Raw genomic sequence first — 14,158 nt, 5'->3', positions numbered from 1 at the left:
TATTTTACTTTCTTCTTTTTTTTTATGTGTTTCTTCATTCTGCTTTTATAGAATATAATAGGGAATAAATAATCCTCTCCCACACATGGATTCGCATCTTTCTGGTTCAATTCTCACGTGAGTTTTCATGACAAATGTAGTTAGGAGACCCAACAGACTGGTCGGCGATTCCTCCCGATGAAAGATTTTGTAATGTCTGACACCCTGTTGCCGATCAGTCATGTAGTGTAAAACCACAAGACTGCAAGATTCCCGATCACAGATCAGAAAGCTGTGTGGTGTGAACAGTACAGCAATCTCACGACTTTGAAAGTCGTGTAGTGTGCCCATGGCATTAAGTGGACTGCTGATAATTTATTCATACACTCGCTTCTGCAAAATCAGGATGCATCGGCATCGCTATATAAGCCAAGGACATCTGCTAATTGTCTCACCTTTACAATTCAGCAGCAACTGAGAGAACTCGCCACGAGGTGACGTCACTGGAGAAAGCTGCAGCTCTGAAAGCAGAAATAGCAGTTCTCTGCAGCAAGGGAGCCGTGACAGTGGTGCCCAGGTGATTTTGAAACATAGGGATTTGCTTAAAGTACTTCCTGGTTCCAACAGGGGATGTGCATTCAATCCTGGATCTACGCACTCTGAATCGCCCAAACAGTGCCGAAACACAGGAGATTCCTCTGTTTCGCCTTTCAGGGGCTAGCCTACCGGTACACCGGAGTACCGTTCAGCTACAAGCTCACTCCACGTGTGTTTTCCCACTGCTTCGAGACAGCACTGCTGCTGCAGCGTCGTCAGGGTGTCAGGATCCTGAAATGTCTTCGATGACCCCCTGATCGTAGGTCCCTCCATGGGTCTACCTCATGCCAAGCTTGTGATCGCTCACCTCATAGAATTGGGGTTCACGATAAACTGGAAGAAGAGCACTCCGATACCCAGCTAACAGGTGCCCTCTCTTGGATTGCGCCACCAACTACGGTCCAAATGCCACATCAACCTCCTGGAACTGGAGACTTAATAACTGGTCCTGTAGAACTTCGAACATCTGGTACAGAGCCAGGATGTGCAGATCAGGTCAGATAACCAGGCTATGGTGGCTTACATGAGCAATCAAGGGGGTGTGAGATCACCAGTGCTTCATTACACAGCCGAGAGGCTGTGGAGATGAATGCTTCTACGGCTCCGCTCTCTGATGGCAAGCAACATCCCGGGCCACCTGAATGTAGGGGCAGACCTCATGTCACAAGGAAGCACCCGTGAGGCAGAGTGGCACCTATACTGTATGTAGTGCTCCAGCTTTGGAAACTATTCAGGACAGCGTGGGTGGACCTGTGCATCGATAAATACTGCTCAGTGTGGTTCTCTCTCTCCACGGGATGCGTTTGCGCACCACCCGTGGCCAAGGGGTCTCCTTTACACATTCCTATCGTCAGTACTACTTCCCAGACTGATGGAGCGAGGCTGTTGTGATACAGATCGAGGGTGGTTACACCCGATGCCTTTTTTCCTCCCCCTCATCAGAGTGTGTGAGAAGAGCAACTTCACTGTCTGTGTTCTGGGGGTGCTCTGGCATGCTACGTGGACTGCACAGCTTCATAGCAACATATCTGCTTGCCGATAAAAGTCGCCCGGCGAAATGGACGGTCAGAAGGAAAGGAATGGTGAAGCAGAGAGAGAGAGAATAGAAAGGGGAAAGGCCCTGGCCCCAGACGGAACCACTAATTCTGCAAAATAAGCGCTATGTTTGGCAGTAAGGGACGAGGTCAGTTTTGGACTTTACGTATTATATGCAATTATGTAGCCAATGTTTAATTTAATTGACTCAGACACCAGGGAGTGAACATTGTAATCGAAAACAGGTTTTGTAGTGGAGTACATTTTGGACTTTTGTGTATACTCATACCATTTAACACCAAAATTAGGGGGTATACCCAGGTTTTTTAAATGCAAGTAAACCCGCTTGAATAGGCAATTGATGCCTTTCCCATTGCCAGGAGAAATGCCATTGTTGTTTTTTTCTGGTGTGTCAAGATGATGTCATGAACATGACGGAAAAGTGGTGTGTCAAGGTTCCAGTTGATTGGGAAAAAAACAGTGGAGGAGACAGCAACTTAAACAAACAACGACATAAAATTGTAAAACTTGCCAAAAAAAAAAGTCTCATCACCCAGCGAGACTCGGTTCCTTTTGTTCCTACAAAAGAGCCGTTCAAAAGGATCCGATTGTTCGTATATCTATCCTGGATCGGCGGCGGGGTGGTGCTGGAGGGACTCAGAGCCTGGTGGGGAGTGTGGGTGTTTGCCGCTGTGGTCCCCACGGAGCAATCCCCACAGATCCATCCCTACAATCAAAACCTTTCATTGTCCCCCATGCGGGAAAACAGTCAGCAACTTCTGATTTTGATTTTTGGGTTCTAAATTGGATATGAAATGATCAAATGATGCACTGATGTTCCTCTCTATTAATGCGCCACTGTCCGGAACTTAAATGTGTGTCACATCGCGTAGGTAAAGGGACCAAAGTTAACGGATCGACCCGGGTGTTCATGTCAGTCATGGTGGACCATGTGGTGGTCTATTGCAGGTATTTGTCCCAGGACTGAAACACGGGTTTAAACTTTCCCACTGATGACAAATGCTGGATGTTACCGGGTGTAACCAGGTTTTTGGCGCAGTGGAAAAGGGGTATTACATACTGTACATTGTTATAAGGAGAAAAGGATTGTACCAATTGGCAAGACAAAGGATGTAGGATGAGGAGGAGAAGGATGTACAGCAGGTTAGGGTGATGAAGGATAATGATGTGCTGACTAGTGAGGAGAGTGTGTTGAGAAGGTGGAAGGATTATTTTGAGGAATTAGTGAATGAAGAAAATGAGAGGGAGAGAGGAGTGGATGATGTAGGGATAGTGGATCAAGAAGTGTAGATAATTAGCAAGGATGAGGTGAGAACAGCATTAAAGAAGATGAAGAGTGGAATGGCAGTTGGCCCAGATGACATACCTGGGGAAGCATGTAAATGTTTAGGTGAAATGGCAGTGGTATTCCTAATGAGACTGTTTAACACCATCCTGAAAAGGGAGAGGATACTGGAGGAGTGGAGAAGAAGTGTACTGGTACCCATCTTCAAGAATAAGGGAGACGTACAGAGATGTAGTAACGACAGGGGAATAAAGTTGATCAGCCACAGCATGAAGCTACGGGAAAGGGTAGTGGAGGCTAGGTTAAGAGGAGAGGTGGGGATGACCGGTGGCAGAGTAGTACTTAAGAGTGGTACAGGATATGTATGAGGGCAGTCAGACAGTAGTAAGGTGTGCAGTAGGCGTGACAAAGGCATTCAAAGTGGAGGTGGGATTGCATCAAGGATCAGCTCTGAACCCTTTCTTGTTTGCAATGGTGATGGACAGGTTAACAGATGAAATCAGGCAGGAGTCTCTGTGAACTATGATGTTCGCGGATGACATTGTGATCTGTAGCGAGAGTAGGGAGCAGGTTGAGGAAAGCCTGGTGAAGTGGAGGCATGAATTAGAGAGAAGAGGAATGAAAGTCAGGAGGGGTAAGACAGACTACATGTGCCTGAATGGGAGGGAGGGCAGCAAAAAGCTGAGAATGCAAGGAGTGGAGGTAGAGAAGGCAGATGAGTTCAAGCACTTGCGGTCGACCATCCAAAGCAGCGGAGAGTGCGGGAGAGAGGTGAAGAAGAGAGTACAGGCAGGGCAGGTGGCTGAACTGGAGGTTGCAGAGTTGAGGATGTTGAGATTTTCATTGGAAGTGATAAGGATGGACAGGATTAAGAATGAGTACATTAGAGGGACAGCTCAGGTTGGACAGTTTGGTGGAAAAGTGAGAGAGGCCAGATTGAGATGGTTTGGACACGTGTGTAGGACAGATGAGAGTTACATTGGGAGAAGGATGCTGATGATGGAGCTGCCAGGCAAGAGGAAAAGAGGAAGGCCAAAGAGAAGGTTTCTGGATGTGGTGACGGAGGACATGCAGGCGGTTGGTGTAAGGGAGGAAGATGCGCAGAACAGAAGGTTTTGGAGGCCGACGATCCGCTGTGGCGACCCCTAACGGGAGCAGCCGAAATTAATAGAAGAAGTTGTAGCTTATGTTCAATTTCAGTTGAATGTCTGTGTGTGAAGTTTTTTGATACTTGATATGCTTGATGCATGAATATGAAGTTAATAATTTGAACTTTTGAGCTAACTCTGTATCTCATTCTCTTTTTAAAAATGTAGGCTAATTATTTGCTATGATTGGTATACTCACTTGTGAATTCCTTGATGTATTCCTACTTTGAGGGTGCAGCCATAGCCATATCATACCTTGAAACCTCAGTATTCAGACCCAGACCAATTTATAACTAGTCTGGTACCTGTTACATCAACAAATAGGGTCTGCCTACAAAATTAGGTGTTTGGTGGTTTGGGTGAACAGGAAGGCCTGGGATGGAGTCAAATTCCTGGCCTGAATTTTTGTTTCAGTCCGCCCCTGATGTGCCTGTCTAGTTAAACTCTCCAGCAAAGTGAGCCAGAGGTGGTCCTTATACTTGTCAGCTTTGATATTGGGACAAGCTGATGGCGGTGAGTGCTTTCCCAACACAAACTCACACAGGGGGAGAAAACTAACACACACATACACACGACGGGAGCCACCTGAAAATGAAGCAAAATAAGGTATTGACTGGTATTGGTATTGACTGGTTGTCAGGGCTGCAAACAACATCATTCATCGACTGCGGGATGACACCACGCATGGAGGGATCAATCAGAGGGAGACACGGGGGAGGGAGACAAAATATGTTTAAAATTTAAATAAAATAGAAAACAAAACAACCAAATGACTGTGTAATGAGTAAACTGGGAGTAGCGGCTGGGTCGAAATAAATAAACAACTAAAGATAACTAAAATAAACGAGCATGCATCACGAGGAGGTCCGTAATCATTAGAAGGCTGGGGTTCAGGCTCCCTTCACTTCGTCGGCTTGTCTTGTGACCATTGTACAAAACGCCTGCGCACAGCACATGGCGTGCATGCAAAGTCTCTCTAAATATAAGCGAGAGCATGGAGAAGGGGCGGCGAGGGGAGGCAGAAAATAATTTGGCCCCAATCAATCTTATGTTGAAGCTCTCTTCACACCTAAAGCAACGAACGACAACAAACAAACTGGAAGTCCGCTCATCCCAATGGAGAGTCAGATTCCACATGCAAAAAGCTGTGACGTGCTGTGGTGCAGAATCTTTTAGCGTTATTAACGTTAACGTTGACGTCACCAAATTCACTATCAGTAAATCTCTTTATGTAAGTGAATTTTGTGTATTTGTAATTTTGTTCGCACTTTGCATACATTATATGAAGGGAGATTTAAACTGTCATTCAGGGAACATGATTAATGTCTAGCTGAACAAGTTACTTGCCGTTGTTCTGAAAAAAAACAAAAAAAAAAAACCTCTCCAATTTTCCCTGACACATTTTGGGACGTGAGACTCAGACCCAGTTCATCTGATGGACAGATTGTTGGATACGACTGTGAAGCAAACTCTCTGCTCATTGTTTGGTTTATTTTTGTTGTTCACTTTAGGTTAGAATAGGTTCCGTTATAAATTGCCAATTTATTTTTTATGTTATTGTTAGATTTATTTTATTGTGTCGGTAAATTTTTAGGTTTCTAGATTGTATTTATTGGTGATCATTGTGGTTATCATATATTTGCCAAATCTTCAATTATACATCGTTCATTCTTAGGTTTATTTTTTGTCTGGCTTATTGTATAGGTTTATTTTATTGTTTATGGCTAGGTTAGTGTATATTGGAAATGTTTCCTATCTTCTAGTTCATTCTAGGTTAGTGTCTATTGCCAGTTATTCTTGTTTCCTGTTGATATCTAGGCTTATTTTATTGTTTTTTGTTAACTCCAGGTTTACACATATTGTCAATCAGTAGGTTTTTGTGATAGCAAATTGTCTTTTTTTATTGTTTACCATAGGTTTATATTTAGGTTTATTTTTGTTGTGCATTCCCTATCTTCTATTTTCAAATTAATCCATAGCTTTACAGTATATTGCCAATTTTTTCAGGTAATCCCCAGGTCTATTACATATTGTCATTAAAAAAAAAGTTTTTGTATTTGTATTATTTTGTTATTATTATTATTGCTTATGTGTCTATCTATCCAGCTATCTATCTAATCAAAATAAGGTGAATACTGAGAATAACAGTTTATTTTGAATATGGTGTGTGCATGTGTTATTTTGTTTCCTAAAAACAGCTTAGACATTGCCCTTTCATCAGCCCAAAGATTGAATGGCAGTTAAATCTAGTGATACAACTAACAAGGACAAGAAACAGATATATCAAACATATTGTTGTGGTCATTTTGACACTGATCGACAGAGTTTGCCTTTTTTCAATAATTTGGGAATGTATCATCAATCAACAAGAGCGAGATAATATGCATCACTTTGTGCCAGTAACCCCCAAAACACACATCCATCAATACTTCAGCCCTTTTCAATTGGGGCTTTCCATCAATATTATTTAACCCCAAACTCTGAATAATCAAATTAACAAATAAAAAAAACTTTCTGGCTAAAAATAGAGGTGCAAAAAAAATCCTATAAGTGCACTTTGCTTGCTGTTCGACACATATCAGACAAGGTCGGTGCTGAACTATAGATAAACTAGATAAAGAAATTATTTAAAATAAAAAAGTCAGGATGTGTGGTTGTCCACCCTCCTCCCTAAAATAATAAATGAAAAATACAGATAATTCCTCGCAGAAATAAATGGAGGATGAGTTCTGTATTCCAAAAATAAAAATGAAACTTGTAAAATTAATAGGCACACCCCATGTGGATTTATCAGTTCAATGGATTTTAATGACATTTTATTTCCAGTGATTTCAATACATATTTCCTAGGAATATACAACAAAATGCCGCCCTCTTCCAAAGAAATCTCATCAAGTGATTACACCTGGACAGGTGAGGAGGCTGATTCAAACTGCCGCGTACACTTTGGTTTGGGGCTTCCAGAAGGTTAGAGGCATATTTGCTCAGCACAACTGCTGATTGCTGATCGCAAAACTGCCCCGTCGCTCCATAACTTTGATGGACACAAAGATCATCCCCAATCACCATTGAAGGTGTGTCTTCCTCAAGCTCAGATCACATTAGATGTGTGGCAGCAACAGGAGCAGGTGTGTCTCCTTGTGGAATTTGGAGAAGATCCTCCCCTTTCCCTCGTCTCTCTTCAATTGGGCCACACAGGGCCGTTCCACACCTTCTGCTGCTGAATGGTAGTTTGGTGTGTACTGCGGTAGCCACAACAATGCCTTCTGGACTTCATCTTGTGAGGTAATTGAGTTGTAAAATGTCATATTTGTTGTTTAGTGCTTTTGTATTTTATTGCTGGCTGATTTACTTATAATAAATCTTTGCCGTTGATACTCTTCAGTGTGATCCTGTTTTGCTTGTTAAGTGAGGCCAACCCTTCTTCTTTCGGCTTCTCCCATTAGGGGTCGCCACAGCGGATCATCTGCCTCCAATACCTTCTTTTCTGCGCATCTTCCTCCCTTACACCAACTGCCTGCATGTCCTCCCTCACCAAATTTCCTAATTGAGAGAAAGCACCATGCAATCCGCACCACACATGGCAGCTTAAGATGACTTTCAGAGTTTGGCTCGATGACGTTTACCGTCCCCAAAAACTTCTGTAGTCTCATTTAGCCACTTATCACAACCGCCTGCTTTAAGACACGTAAAATCTTCAAAATATGCGAGCGGAGTATTTACTGAATTTATGTCGCAAAACATGGAAATCTCTTAAGCTCGTCTTAACCACAGACCTTATTTCAGGCATCGAACCAAAAACCCATTGACTTTGAGACGAGGGACCGGAAGTGCCAAAATGTTAACTCATTTCCAGGTTTAGGACTCATTCCTACAGCGCTCTATATTTTGGCAAATGAATGAGCCATGCAAACTTGGTTGGTTGACGGAATCAAAATCATGTAAATTGATTATTCAAAGTATGCTCATGTTTTTTTAACCTTTTAATTAATGTGTGCTGTGAGAGTACTGATTGAGGTCAGCCTCTGGGGGGATACTACCAGTTGGTATGAATTGTACTATGATTGATCTACTAAACTTGTGATTTTGCTTGCATTTGAAGAACAAAGTGAAATGAAATTGGCTTGTTGTGGTTTTAATTTCTGTGCTTGGTTTCCTTTTGTGTTTGTCCCATGGTCGGCAGCTGTGATTATTCTGAAGAAAGCCAGGATTCAAATAAAAAGCATCAAGAGGTAAATGGCAATGGATACCGCCGTCCTTTCTAATACAGCCAGAAGCTGCAGCAGCTCTATAGAGACTTCCAGACTAACCCTAGCCTCCACGCCCAACTACTAAACCAACTCAAACCCCAGACAAATACAGTTGGCATCTATTCCCAGGTCCAAAGTCGGCCTACCCTATACAGCCTGAAAAACTGTCTCAGTCTCCTGTTCCTAACAAATTGCCATGAAGTAAAGTGTTGTTCCGGACTTATTCTCTACCAATACTCCACAGACCACAACATGTGACCCCTAAAGTTTACTCTCAACCTATTCACCACCTCAACAACTAACCTCTCACCACAAGAACAGTTTCTTCCCCTCTGCAACTGGCCTCATCAACAAGGCCCCCCTCCCTCACTATGCCTTAAATGAAACGAGTATGTCAAAGAGTTACATTAACGCACATTCCTCATTCTCTGCACTTTATCTGTGAACATTGCACATCTGTGAACATAGCAACCTTTAGATTACTAGACGACCAGCTCTACCTCCTGAGCTCCCAGACAAGATCAAGAGAAACATGGAACCGCTGGAGTCCACATACAGTATAAGCCAAGTATTCAAATCCACAGCAGTTTTAACAAACGTAATTCTGATGGTGGCTCTGACGGATTCAGCTGGAAATGTTAATAAGCCAGATGTTCATGATGCTTTCACGCTGAGCTTTGAAATTAGCTTAAATATCCCTATCTCATCCCCTACTTCATCTACTCAACCCCAAAGCAGCAATGTTGTAAGTCAGCAACTTTACTCTGTTCAGAGCAGCTACAAGATGCAAGAACAAATGGAAACGCCTTTTTTCAGTGACTCACAGCCAGGACATGGGACAAATGATGGACAGCAGCTTAAGCCTATGAAAACATTCCTGTTAAAGGTAGAACTGAGTCTGAAGGAACTTATCAGGCCATGTTTCACCCTGGTCAAAGTGGTCAGGAAATTCTGAAGCAAAGTTTGACAAATAATCGTTTTCCATCCCACCCTGCTCCCGAGCTTCCACAAAGGTTTCCTAATGAATACTCCAGCAGCCAAATAAAACCTGTTAATATTGAAGGCCAACATGAACAAGCTTATTTGCCTGAATCGATGTATAGACTGGAGCAAGTTTCTCCTAGCTCTGCTCTTCATTATGAAAAGCCTGTGAGTGGACAAACCAATCTTCCTTTTAAACCCCTTGTTAATGAATACAGCAAAGGTCAAAATCAGCAGACTGCCAATATTCCCCAGACTCTCGTTCCTGAACCGAATACTTTTGGCCAATCCAAGCCATCCTTTACTAAAGGTCAGCATGAAGACTTGGTATCTCGGCTCCAAGACTTGGTCTCTCAGCTCATTTCTCAAACATATCCTGTATATTCCACTCCAGATTCCTCACATAAACCATCAATTGAAACTCCCAACACAAATTATCAGGGAAAAGGCAACATAGTTTACTCAGAGCAAATAAATGTTCCAGAGAGAACGTTGCAACAGCTTTACTCAACCTATTATTTCGTTCTGAGTACAGCAACGCCCAAAGTGAACAATCATTGCCTGGCCATTTTGTTAATGTAAACAACTTGCCACACCGTAAAAAGGGATCGAGTAAGAATCCTCAAACTCTAATACACTACCCACAAGGTAATGGTGGAAAAGGACAGTTCAATGTTTTGAATCCTGTTTTGCACTCTGGATTTCGCTCCCAGCAGCGAGGCATGGAAGAGATGGGACCAGTTACCCGCAGTTTGGATATTCCTTGGTATGGACGAGACCAACCATGGTATGAGACCGATTTTTCCTATCAACAATAACTTTGGTTAAACTGTATTGGAGAATAAAAGTGATGTTCCTGACCCCAAGCCTGGATCGATTGACTACACTCACACACATTTTAACAGCTCCAAGTGGTTCTGTGGCTGGTGTCAAGTCCTATTAAGGGCCCATACAGCAAGGCATGTCACCGGATCTCTCTGAACCTGTCTTTAAATCGCACTCAATTTCAACAATATTCGCTATTTGTGTGTTCCTGACAATGACCAACATTCTTACAGCAATCAATATTCAGGGTAGGCTACAGGAAACTCCTATTGAATTCCAACACAAACAAACACTGTACTTGAGAAAACGATGAACTTTGATCCTGTACCCAAGGTTGTTGCAAATAACTACAATGCATTGCAAGCTGTCCTCCAAATTGATCAAAGTATTCTCAAACCATCTCAAAGCCCACGTCTTGCAGACAACTTCTGGGAATGCCCCTTAACAGCTTTCCAACCTGCTCCTCAATCCATCCCCCAGAAAGACAAGTTGGAACTAAATTCGGCTGTTGCTTTGGACGTCAGCTTGTCACAGAATACTGACAGACGTCCCCCTACTTCCGCTCCCTGGAACCCTAATGCGACCTCCCCTCTCTTGGGTTCAGCAGAGTGACACCGCGGCAAAGCCACTCCAAACATTTCATCATTGACCCAAAGCAACAGCCACGTCATCCGGGTTATCGGAACAAGGTCACGAGCATCGCAGTACATGATGGAACAATCCTCCCGGCCACCTCTCTACCAACAGCTTCAGTGACACAAATCCATACTACTTCCCAGACCACAAACAAGCAGCGTGCCCTGACCAAAACGTATTTTAATAATTTGCTAGCAGTTAATCCAAATTCATCCTCTCATCGACAAGCGGTTACTTCTCATCAATCCTGCAGAACCATTCTTATCTTCCCAAGTTTCCAAGAGGGCACCTCTTACTACAGTGGTGACATTTCTCAGCAATAATGACCCTTTAAACCCAAAGCCTCAGACTTTATTTAGCGAGGTATCAAGATGGATACAGTGATGGACGTAGGCACTGCTATGGGCACGATTAATCTCAGAGGTACACAATAATAAATACACATTTTACTGTCTCCCCAAACTACCTGCAGCGGAGGTTTCACTTCATTTCTAAGATGCTTTTTGTTTTTGGACACTTGTCCCAACCTTTGCTTTTTCAGATTCATTCTCATCGGAAATTACCAGCGCCACTTCAGCAAAGGACCACAAGATTTCTATCTACAACACACACTTGACTTTGGCACGAGAATCGATGAGCCTGTGTAACCTGGTATTACCGGAATAGAATAGTGTCAGAATTGACCTGAAAGTGGATTCCCATAATTTCACTTAAATTTAGATCATGAACTTCCCATACTTACCTTTTTATTTCTTAGCTGTTCTTGTACAAATTAACTGAGGTTAAGATTGTTTCTGTATAAAGCATGCAAGTCCAACGAAATTCTTGTTTTCCCTCTTAAAACTAATGATACATCTGCCACTACATCTGTATAAATTATATTTTCACATTCAGTTTGTCTCTGTAGGGGAAAATTCAGCAAGATTGGCTTCAGGCAAGAACTATTAATTCAGGGGAAAAAAACTGATTTTCCACTAAATAACCAGCAGTCTGTGGCTGTGCTCTCCTGACAATACTTCAATCAGATATAGTTTAAATATGTTTCACTGAGGTTTTTGAGTTGAGTGCTGTCACTTCCGCATTGAGAAGTGAAAGATGCCACATGGGATTAGTCAAACCACTGTGTTCAGCATTAGTTGGCAGCAGTTCTGAAATGGTGAGTGCGGATGTTCAAAAGAACAACTGATCAAAGAAAGTCTTGGTGTTAGCAGCAGGCCCCTTGAGAGGTGCGACGACTTCAAAAGCTCCCCATAACAGTTTGGGTCTGTGGCGCTGCTTGATAGTTGACTTTACCTTGTGCCATGAACACTACCTGTAAGCAAAATCAGCACTGAGCTGTGATGGGGAGTGACATGAAAACATGCACTCATTTGGTGTCAGGGGAGAATTCCTTACACCTGTTCTGGCACACCACAACCCTTTCCGTGCCGAGCACGATCCGAGTCGATATTCATCAATGAGGACTGGCAGTTTACATATTGCATCACATCTGTCGGGATAACCTTTTGAAAAGGCAACATGCCTTGTTCTTACTCGACTGAGCTATTACAAAATCTTAGAAATAGACGGAATTGCTACCAAATACAGCATTTAAATCAGTGTTTGACTTACCACATCAATACCAAAGTCTCAGCCAAGTAATATATCGTCCTGGATCCCTTGATCTTTCTTAAGCTTTGAATTGAGTTTTGCAGTGATTGCCACTGAATGAACTGTACCCTGCATCCCTTACAGTGAAGGCATGACCGCATAATTTGAATCTAGGTTAACAATCAAGTATCTTAAAATCATTTGGCCAACCTGTATTAATCCCTTTGGGCTTTAATAGAAAACCGCATCAGTAAAATTATTTATTGTAACTTTTTTTTAACCAGTTTGTTATAGCAGCATTGTTTTGTTCAGAGATTTGCATGCAGCAATGGTAATAAATTGAGGGTAGCTTGCCTCTGAATAAGTGGTTTCATTGATTGGGGGCTCAGTAACCTGATAGTGATGGCATATCAATAGCCCTGTACTGATAAGCCCAAACTAGTTAAACGCCTCCCTGAATGTGTGTCGTGTAAGGTGATTTGTGGATCAAAGAAAACTTTTTACATTTTATAACTCCACTCGTCCATATTTGAACTCAAAGTATGTTTCGAAGTTTTCGAAGCAAAAGTTAAAGGGAGCTTTACACAGATACGGCTAACGCAGAGCGTAAACAAAAGAATCTGAGCAAGTCATTACTAATGAATGCAAGTGACTAAATTACCTTAAATAGTGACTTGAACCCTTGTATTGTGAGGGCTGGGAAGGTGTTGCCAGATTGGAGTCTCCAAAGTTGAAGATAAGGAGATGAACAATTACTGATACAAGGAGTTGAATATTATGTCACTGGTCGATCATTAACATTTCAGACCTTTTCTGAAGTGCACGGGGCATCAATGGGGGTTGGCTAAAACTTCTCCTCAGTGCTTTAATGTATCTGGGTGCTTCACCTGACGTGAAATGAATCTTCCAATGAATGTGCATAACATTTTTATTCTGTTGAAAAACAGAAAAAAAAGAGAAAAAAGACAAAACCTTTAAGCCGGGAATGTGCCTTGTGGTGTAATATACACCAGTGTACTCTACTAGCTTGTGTTTTGAAGAAGTGGACACATGCCTAGAAAGAAAGGTCATGTGACACCTTTTGCAGCATGAATAACACTCCAACATTTTATTAATGCTCCACATTTGCCTCTTTGTCCATTGATGTCATCCTCAAAAGAACTCAAGCTCTGGCGTCCTGCGCTGTAAGCTGGTTAGGGTGGCCCTTTCTCCTATTTTCCAATCAGGCAAAATGGCATCAATACTAAAATGTGGAGAAAATGTGCAGCCATGGCAGATTATTTTACGTCGGGGACGCCCTGTACCGCTCCCCTTAAAGACAAAACAAACCTCAGTGAAAACGAGTGTGAACCCAACAGGCGCAAGGCAAGGTGTCGTTGAAAAGCGGGGTATGTCGGCTGATGGATCGACTCTCGCAAAAGGGGTTGAGCTGCATTTTGCCGCCAGGGTATTTCTAAGGTCATTTTTGGAAAATGTATACATATAATGTGATGTGTGCAAACGGGCCTCTGTGAAGATACATTGCTTTAAACCACTGCAAAAACCAAAATGATAGTTTGGATCGGATTTTAAATCCCTCGGGCTGATAATTAGGGGGCCAGTCTAGCCAACAGATTAATTCTCTGAAAATGGGCTTTTGAGTTTTAATCATTGAAATGGGAAATTGTGAGATTGAGCGTGTTGCAAGACACTTGGAAGCCTCAATGGATAAACTAGGAGTTATAAAAAAACAAAAGGTCAACCTCTTATTATGAGCCTATGCGCAATGAGTAACTCAACCGCAGATAAATTAATAACACAGCTGGAAATATC

The sequence above is a fragment of the Zeus faber genome, assembly GCF_960531495.2.
Source record: "Zeus faber genome assembly, chromosome: 6".
Lineage (NCBI taxonomy): Eukaryota > Metazoa > Chordata > Actinopteri > Zeiformes > Zeidae > Zeus > Zeus faber.
Note: the sequence above shows the minus strand (reverse complement) of the source record.